Genomic DNA, 10,429 nt, shown 5'->3' with positions numbered 1-10,429 from the left:
GCTTTTCAGTGAAGTGAAGGATGGCAGAAGTCAAGATTGGAGAGGTGACAGCTCAGGTCATGCAAGTTCTTCCAAGCCCTTTATAGAAGTTTAGACTGAGAGAACTAGGCAGGAAATTGTTTTACCAAACTCCAAAAATCCCATGTATTTTCTCATTCTAAAATTATAAATAACTTAGTTTATGCAAATAACACATTTTGCAAATTTTAGGGCAAAATCAAAAAATTTTAAAACATCCCTTCCAAAATCAACACGCCCACTCTAAAGATGAAGTGCCAGAGCATTTCTAATTACCAAGCACTCATTTCACGTTCCTGATCAACACACTCAGAGGGCTGTGTGGATGATTTAATGTTAGGGGGTGAATACACTATTTCCTCAGCTCTTTATTACTTGCTTCAGATGTTGCCATGGGTAACCAAAATCTGTTCCAGAAACTGACAGTTAGTTAGTGCTAATAAAGGACACAGGATAGAAGCAGGAAAATCTTCTTTCACCATCCTTAATTTCTTCCATCACATTTCCTCTGGGAGCCCTGCAAGACCCCAGTCATCCCATTAGATTCTCCACACGATGCTTTAAATTACACCAGGGCAAATACTGTGTCTCTCTTGATCATTCATGAATGCTTACTCAATGACATTGACAGTAATGATAATAATAATTATCTACACTAAATGATCTTCCTGTTTTCCTTCACAGGCAAATAAGGAAAGGTTAGTATTGACAAAAAGTAAGTTGATACCTAGAGGGTATATCTCAATTCCTGGCAGGTAGTAAGAGCTTAACACACAGGTGTTGAATGCATGAATGAATAAAGGATTGAATGAGTGACCTGCTGATGTAAATCACAATTTGCTGATCCATGCCTGCTTTCTCTACAAGATTGTGCTTTTCTTGAGGACATAGGGAGGTCTTATTTTTCTGTGTGCTTTTAATACTTCTCATATTGCTTCATAGGTAATAGGCATCTTACCTGCAGATAACAGACTTTAAGATTTTATCAAATGACCTAATGAATGAATGAAAGTGATGAGTGACGGGTATAGCATTTGCTAAGCACACATAAATTGGAGTCCAGAGTTAAGAATCAACACTGAAACAAATTAAGGAAAGTGGACTGAACAGCTGAAGCAGTTGTTGAAAGACATGGGAAACAAATGAGAAGGAGGAAGAGGTAAGTAAGCAAAGAGGGATGGAGGTGTGGCAGCATGCCTTGTTCCCTGAATCTTTTGCAGGGTGTTTTCAGTCCCCTGACTCCTTTGGTTCTCCTCCTCTGTCTAGCTGTTTCTTCCTCCATTGTTTAGTGTGAGCCTAGATATTTCATTGTGATATTTCAATTTTTTGTGATAATGAAGATGAGGATGTTGACAATAATGACAATAGTAATTAATTTTCTAGACCAAATTATCTTTTTTTGTCCCTTCAAAGACAGATTAGGAGAGGCTTGGCATAAACAGCACATTAACTTTCCCATGTTTTTGAAGAAATGTCAGGTTTCTTTCAGTAGCTGACTCTTTAGGAGATCAAAGGCTACTGATCCTTCCTTAGGGTGGATTCCACTCTCTCCAGACTGCCCACCAGGGACTTTTTTCAGAGGCCACAGATGGGCCATGCACCTGTTCACTGGGGGCTGAATAGTGCCAGAAAGCCCATAGGTACTAGAGGCATTCCACCCAGCTCAGGGGCCTCTAATGGTTTAAATATGAAGTGTCCCCCAAAGACTCATGTATTGAGTGCTTGATCTCCAAGGCAGCAATGCTTAGAAGTGGGGCTTAGAGTGGTGATTGCACCATGAGACCTCTGACCTCATCAGTGGCTTGGACACTGATGAGATCATAATTTGATGGCATTATTGGGAAGCAATGAAATTTAGTACATGAGGTCTAGTGGAAAGGAGTGGGGTCATGGGGTCATGGCCTTGGGGACTATATTCGGTCCCCAGGCTGGGTTGTCAGATTCCTGTCCCTACTACCTTCCTTCTTGGCTCCCATGAGGTAAACAGCTTTCCTTGATGACTCTCTTCCACCATGGTATGTCTTTAGAAGAAAGTGGAGCCAAGCGTAAAAATGTGAGTGAAAATAAACCTTTCCTATTTTTAATTGTTTTTCTCAGGCATTTTGTCACAGTGATGGAAAGCTGCTTGACATAGGGCCTCAGCATTCTTGATGGGGCTGCTCCTGAGTGTGTTCCAAATTTAGTGCTTGAGGTCACTTCTTGAGAGCTGGTGTTGGGGGGAAGACAAATCGCTGACACAGAGATCCTCTTTGCAGCTGCCTATGAGTGATTTTCAGGTGCTTAGAAGGCTGCTTTTCACAGTATGGAGGTGGCCAATGAGGAAAGGTCTCTGATTTTATTTATGGTGTAAACTACATGTTCACTTGTCCTTTTTAAGTCAAATAACAGACTTTGCCTCAGCTGAAGAGTGTGACCCTTGCCTTCCGTTCATTCTTGCAACCCTAGTGTAGGGAGTGTAGCTTCTTCTGAAAAACTTCAGTCCTGATGAGGTGCTCTCAGAATCTCCCAAACACCCAAGAATAGGACCAATGGGGAGAAAATACCACCTCTTTCCTTCTCCTCCATATACCAACCAAAGGACACCCTTGGATGGCACTAAGCTATATGTGAAGAGCTTGATGAAGAGCCAGTGAGGGTGGAAAACTTTCATTGAGCATCTGCCACTTGATAGGCATGTTCCTTAGTGCATTTGTGGATTTTATTTTTAATCAGCAAAACACTACAGAATACATATTATTTTCCTGGCTTGTTCCTTTTATGAGAAAATAGAGTTCTAGAAATATTCAGTGATCTGTTCAAGTTCACAAATGAGTTAAGCAGTTCAATAGTAAGTAGAAATAACACTACCTCTACTGACTTTTTTTATCCAGCTGCCTACCCCCAAAGTTTGCCCTGATACCTCACCCAATCCAAACTTCAAGGATCTGGTGTATATAGTCTCCTGTGCTCCTCTTAGGGGCTTCTTTCTGCTGCCTCCTACTCGTCAACTCCCATTGCTACCCTCTGATATCTTCTTTGGGAACGCATTTCTGCTTACTGATCATCACTGACCCTTTGGTGCCATCAGGGTTACTATGTCTCTGTCTTTTAACAGGTCTTAGGTCCTGAGTAAGTGACCACTGCAATAGGAAGTCTGTTTGTTGAAGAATATTTAAAGTATTGTTTGATAGGAGGAAAGGGATTTTAAAAGGGGTTAGAACAATGGTTATTCTATAGTATCTCCCTAAAGCCCCAGAAAATACATCCTAAACTTAATCAGTCACCCTACTTATAAATGTGGTGAGTCATCCTAAAGTAATTATCCTAAAATTAACAGTAGCAATTGCCCTAATGAACAGCTTCCAAAGGCCTGGGGAAGTTAAGCCTATGGGTTATTGTGGGCAGAGGAGGGGCCTGGCAAAGTTAAAGACTTAGAGTAGTCTACTGTGTGAAGCAGACTGTTAGAAAGATTCACAGTCCAGTGTGGAACACAGAAGGTTGATACACAAGGTTTTATGCATGCATGTAAGCTCCTACAGTATTATTCACAACAGTCAAAAGGTAGAGGCAACTCTAGTGTCCACTGATGGAGTGAATGGAGAAACAAAATATCAGATATGCATACAATGGAGAATGATTCAGTTGCAAAAGAGAGGAAATCATGATACATGCTACAACACGGAGGAGCCCTAAGACACTATGCTAAGTGAAATAGGCCAGACACAGAAGGACAAAAACAATCTGCATCCAGTTACTGAGGTACCTCGGGTACTGAAATCCATAGAGACTAAATGCAAGGTGGTTGCCCAGGGCTGGGGAAGGGGAAATAGAGGCTTATTGCTCAGCCAGCATGGACTCTCCATGTTGCAAGATGAAAACATCCCAGAGATCTATGGTACAATAGTGAGTATGTAGTTAACACTGCTGCGCTGTATGCTTGAAAAAGGCTAAGAGGGTCAGTTTTGTGTTATGTCCATATTACCACTGGTTTTGTCTAGATGGGCTTCTACAAACCCTATGGACATAGCTTGGGAACAGGGGTGGCAGCTGGAGGCTGATGTGCACGGCACTGTGGAAGGGACTTCCGGCTGTATGGGGGCAGGCATGGCTCTCTGGAGAGGACCTGTGTACACCTGAAAGTGGAGATGATCTGGCCCGCAGACAGGCAGTGGAAAGGGATATCCAGGGCATAAAAACCAGCTGACATTTTATCTTGACAATAAGAGGGAACAGGTTTTAATTTTAATTTTAAGTATTACTTGAATATTAATGCTCTGCTATAATATAGAATAGCAGTATTTCCAAGGCCCTGAGCTAGCAAGACTGCCCTAGTCCTGAGAAGGTAATGACCCTGCAAATTAGACTCCTGGCTACAGGCAGAACCAGCCTGAGCAAGGTCAGGCCTGATTCTAAACACTCCACAAACCAGAAGCGCCTAGAAAGCCCTCCTGCCCTCTCGAGAGCACAAATCCTGCAGAATGGAGTCAGATTGCCAGGGTTCAAATACTGTCTGGTAACTTTGTGACTTTGAGGAAGGTCCTTGACCCCTCTGTGCCTCAGTTCTTCCCTCCTCTGTACAAGAAGGATGTTAGTAACAGGTCTCACATTATTGGTGCGAGCTCTCCTTGGTTAGCCTACGTGCTCATAATAATGCCTGGCACATGGTAGGAGCTATTTGACTATGAGCTGTTGGAGTTAACATGATTGCATTAGATTTTCAGGGCCCCTGGAGGAGGCAGACCCACAGCAAAGTCTTTTTCCTCAATTTAGAGTTGAGGAGACACGATCTCACTTTGAGAAAAAGAAGCACTTGTGCTTAGATTTAAGACTATGCAAGGATGTTACTCTGTAGAGCGATGTTTGGCTGTGCTTGAGAAGGGGTTAGCACGGGACAGAGACTGGCCATGGTAGATTTAGGGGACCAGGTTTCACGCTAGAAGTGGATCCATCCTGTCTCCCCATCTGAGTCAGTCCCTCTGCAGTCAGGGGTTGCCCTCCAGAGACCCGACTGATTTGCTCTGCAGGTGCACCTGGGCTGTGTGGCATTGCCTCTGGGCGCCATCGCATGGGAGGGGCCCTGGGCTGTGCTTCTGGAGCATAAGTGAAGGGTTCAGGTTTGGGAGTTACCCCACTCTCCTTCCCAAGCCTTAGTTCTCCATATTTCTGGCAGTATATTTGGCCCCATGGGATAGTGATAAGGATTAAAGGATGCCGGTTTCAGCAAGTGCCAAATGTATGAGGTGTGCGCGGGATGTGTTCTTTCCTTCCCTTTCTGGAACTGACATACGCTTCACACAGGGTAACAGATAAAGAAGCGCCTTCTTTAGTCTACTGCAGCCATAACTACGTCACAGTATCTCCATCAGTGCCTGCAGGGCAGACGCCAGTCTTCAGGATGTTTCATTTTTTCTAAACCACTGATTGGTCACTTACTATGTGACAGTACCTTCAAATACATTTGTTCTTTGTAATGGTTTTGCTAGATCAGTGTTATTACTATCTCCATTTTATATATGAGAAAGCTAATGCCCAGGTTGTCAGGGTAAACTTGCCCAGGATTGGAGTGTGGGTGCCTCTGAATCTCCAAAATTAGCTTTAGATTACCACCCACAGCTTTTATGCACTGAAACGCAGGGCTGCCTATAACCATTGGAATCACTCCCAGAGGTGTCTTATGTTTTCGGAAGGTTGGTTTCTTTTCCTACATTCTGTTTACCATCCAGGTGTGAAAGTTTAGTGACTGGTGGCAAAAGAAAGAGCAGGTGGGGGAAAAGAATTTGACTTAGGAGAAGCCTCCCCCACTTCTAATACCCCTGGGAGAAAAAGTGAGCAGGGTTTCCAAATTTCATCAAAAAAGATATTATACAAGAGGGCTGAGGTGCAGTCTGTGCTGGAGCACTTGCCTAGAATGTATAGGACTCTGGGTTCAATTTCCAGCCCCACAAAGAGAGAAAAAAGATGCACCCCAATAATGTGGTATCAGTCGATCCTACAGATGAAGATAGCCTCCTGTGTTAGGCAGGGTGCGTTCAGAGGGGGGAGGGTTGAAGAAGAGTCTCAGGAATCAGTCGCTCTTATTTCTCTAAACTTAGTCTAGGATGGCAACATCATAGTGAAATCCCAGATGACTAAATGGAAAGCAAGATGCAAGAAGTCTTGGGCCTCTTTGCTAGCAGAAATGTGAGATGGAACCCTTCTTAGGTCACCTCAGCAGCTGGCCAGATGTCCAGGGTTTGTAGGGGTGTGTCAAGGAAAGGCAGAGAAAGGAGGGTCAGAGGGAGACCCCCAGTTCCCTCTGCTCATTCTGGTGCAGAAGAAACCTCACAGTTTACTTGCTGGGGTGGGGATCACATAGTAGCTGAGAAAATGCAACTAGGAGCCCAGCATGAGGCCTTCATCCTGCTGAGAGCTGAGGCTGCCAGATCTTGAGCCCAAGGCTGAGAAGCAGGTGAAGAAGAGATCAGAGGACAGCAGAGAGAGTCTTCCAGTTTCCCTGTGCTGCACCAGTTCTAGGGCTTAGCAAGAACCATGAGTAGAAATCCTTGTGACAAGAGAGAAAGGGACCTCTCCAATATTCCTGGGAGCTCCCTGAGCAAACACAAGGCCCAGTTCCAGGATATGAGACCATCTACCCAGTTCAGTATTAACACAGAGAAGCGTCCTGTCTGGAAAACTACATCCTGGTCAGAAGAATGGCTAGACTCCAAAAGATAAAGTAAGTTTCCAATAGCAAAGCCTATTTTGAAAACTAGAAGATGAGTAATCTACTACTGGCATGTTTCAGAGAGTGTGTGTATTCTTCTGCCCAGTGGGACAGAGGCCAAGAGCAAAAGGAATCCAGATGCAAAAAATGAAGGAAGCTATGTTTGTTGCACTCTGTAATTTGCAGTTTGTGAACTCGCTGACCCCATTACTCAGGCATGAGAAATGACATTCTTGGCAGAGGGAGACGCTATAGAAAATTTTTGCACGAGAGTTCAGAGGAATGATGAAGGTGCTGTGTCTTCAAGGGTATGATCAAAGTCGATCCAGGAACTGCTGCCTGTTCCCCAGCACCTCGTGGCTCCTGGGAGCCAGGGCAACACTCACCAACTAAGACAGAATTTCGCTTGACAACCAAGCAAAAGGCAGTGCCAAAACCAGAAGTTTTGAAAGTGGACTTTAAAGATAGCAAGGATTTCTGTGGGAGTGAATTAGCACGGAGAGTCTCCTAAAGGTAAGGACGTGGAACTCTATGGTGTGTTCAGTGATCCAGTGTGGCTGGAGACTGTTAACAGTCTGAGATTTCTGGCATAAAAACCCCAGAGAAGCTTAAAGAAAAAGAATCAGTGACTTAGTACGGCTGAGTATTAAAAAGTTAAGCAAAAATACAGATGTTTTGCTAGGTATGGGAAGGCAGCAATATCTAATTAAGCAGATGTTCTATATACTTGCATTTGTTCTTCCATTCTCTCTACTGCATCCCTGGTGTATAGTAGTGGGATCTCAATTTTTAAAGTGAGTAAATAATGGAGGAGCCCATTATCACCCAGGCCTGAAGGCCAATAATGAGGATATGGTTATGCTTTCTGGCCAACTATCTTTTGCTCCTTCGTATCCCTGCGTTCAGACTGCCTTTATTATGTGCACCCTTCAGCAGGCCTCAGAAGATAGGACCAAGGATGACAGCTAGAGGAAAGCAGGTGACGGCTCACAGAATCCATTCTCCATGAAACTTAGTGCTGTGCACATGGCTGCTGAGACTGCCTCTCAGCCTCCCTTGCAGCCACCTGTGGTAATGTGACTGAGCGGCTGTGATGGGGTGTAAACAAAGTGATTAGTGCCTGTCCTTTACCATCTGTACTTCCAAGATATGAGCATCTGCTCCTCCAGACTCTTCATCCCTGAACTCTAGAACACAGAAATGATGGACCCTTTTAGGCATGCAGTCAATGACAACCCCAGACAGTGGCAGGTAGAGAAACAAATTGGAAGCAGAGCTGGTATGTGTACAACAAATATGATATGATTCCTTGGAGGAGTCATCTCCAGACATGGTACGATCACTTCGCATTCAAGATGTATTATAGGTAGAAAAAAAAATTGTATTTGCTTCATGTCTTTTGTTTGGGGACTTTGGTTATATTTAAACTAAGCCATAACCCTGATATGGAAATTGAGGTTTGAAAGTGAAGTCTGCTATAAACAGAAATTCAAATTATGTGGCTCCAAAGAAAAGCTAACCAGAAAATATTTCACTTACATAAAGACACATTATGAGGCAGATTCCAGAGCAAGTTTTTAGTGTGTAACACTGTTGCCTCCGGCCTCCATACCATGTCTGGAGATGAACAGTGCCTGATACACAGTGGTAAATCATCAGCTAGAAGCGTCATGGTGAACTCTTTTAATCTTGGCAACCATCCTGTGAGTCTGGTGCTGAGCCTTTGACCAAGTCATAATAAGTTCATGTATTTTCCCAGGGTTGCACAGCTACTGAGTAGCAGAGCTGGGATTTCAACACAGTATTCTGGGGCCAGAGACCATGTTCTTAGCAATTTCACTATAACTGCCTTTTGCAATAGGAGGGATTCCTTCAATTTACTGATTGAATGGATATATGAACAAACTGGTGATTTTAAGTTTCCAAAAGTAAGTTAATGATAAAGGGAAAGACCCAAAAAGTGAGCAAGGAGAGGTCAGCATGCATAACAAGACCTATGACAGTCCAGACAAAGTTCTGCTGGACAAAAGGTACTGCTTCCTCCCTCTTCTTGCTTCTGATACTTCATTCATGTTCCTGTCAGCTTTTAAGGGTGCTACCAAAGGCTTTTGGCATGTAAGCCCCAAGTGTAAGCAATGATTTCTTCATGTTAGAAGTAGTAGTTGTGGAATTCATTCTGGCCATGTTTCAGATCTGTCACAGTTTGAGCATCTGTCACTTGAGCCTTTCATATCATTACCCTCTTCAGTAAGCTCAGGGCTCTATTTTGCCTTTTTTAGATTGACGACCTCCTGGACAGTGTGAAAGTTGATCAAGAGGGACCAACACAAGATAGTTTAAGTGGGACTCAGTGAAGGCTCTAGACATAGTCTGGAGTTACTGTGCTAACAATTTCATTTCACCCTCACTGTAACCACTGAGTTTAGGGACATAGTTATGGCCATTTTTAAGACTGGGCAGCAGAGACTAAGGGAAATTACCTAATTTGGTTAAAAAAATGCATCTTAGTTGGGCAAGGCCAGAATTTAGGTCCTTGTAACCCCAGGCCAACACACTCAATGCTTATTTTTAATTCTCCTTTGCCACAATGTCAAAATACACAGCCAAGACAGGTAGAACATTTGGGTTGAATGACTTCAAACTTGAATGAAAGGAGTGCTGCCTGAGCTTAGTGTGTTTCCTTGTTCATAGTTTGCAATTCAATATTTGTTCTTCCTATCTTTATATTTATTGCTAGCCATAAGCTAATAAAAACTGAGCTAGATTATCTAGAAGGTTAAAACTGATTTCTTTTTCTTCTTCCGTTATTGCTCCAATAACATTCATGTTTTATCCAAAGGAATGTGACCAGTCATGTCCGGAGATCTTGATTCTGGCTGTCCTCTTATCACAGAACAGCAAAGTTAATTACTTCACACCAATTTATATAAATAAAACTAAATGCAACTAAATCTAAATAAAATTTAACTTCTTAAAATTTGACCCTTTAGAGCACTCCATGCTGAATAAAGATTTGTAGCTATCCCTGACCACTAACAAAATTTTTCATTGGATCTACTATGGTAGGACAAGAAAATCCTTGTTATACTTCAGAGCATTTGCCAACTGCAAAGAGTTCTCTGATTTTAATGGCAGGTTAATGGGGAGAAGGAAAAAGCCAAAACTAGTAGACTTACAATTTAAGACCCGTAGCTGGTCTGGGTGAGGGTCAAGGAATCTGAGGTCCCAACAACAGTGCTCTGGGGGGGTGTAGGAAGGTGGATATAATGGGTTGTGCCCAGCAGGAGCAACAGCAGCAGCAGAAGCAACAGCAGATTTGGGCATCTGAGAATTCATGTTCTAAGACAGCAAGTAGGCGTATTCTGACTTCTGATGGAGAATATATAGGCTGCCTGTGTCAGGAGGAAAAACAACAAAGAAAGCAAGCAGATGGTCATGTTAAAAGTTAGGTCACAGAGACCAAGAAGATGATCAGGTGTCCAGGCTCTGTTGCAAGGACACAATTCAAGAAACCATGAGTCAAGTCAGCAGTCTCAGAGGACAGTTCTCTGATTGTGTGGAAGCCTTCTAATGACAGGGTAGGGATCCTTTCACTGCATCCATACCTTGTTTATATTCACTCACAAAATGGGTAGGGCAGCAACTGTAGGGGAAAGTATTACATATTGTCATGTGGCTGAGCTGATGAGAATGCAGAAGAGGGGAACTGACAACATGTAAATGACCAGC

The sequence above is a fragment of the Chinchilla lanigera genome, unplaced genomic scaffold (genome assembly GCF_000276665.1).
Source record: "Chinchilla lanigera isolate Chin_1 unplaced genomic scaffold, ChiLan1.0 scaffold00060, whole genome shotgun sequence".
NCBI lineage: Eukaryota > Metazoa > Chordata > Mammalia > Rodentia > Chinchillidae > Chinchilla > Chinchilla lanigera.
Note: the sequence above shows the minus strand (reverse complement) of the source record.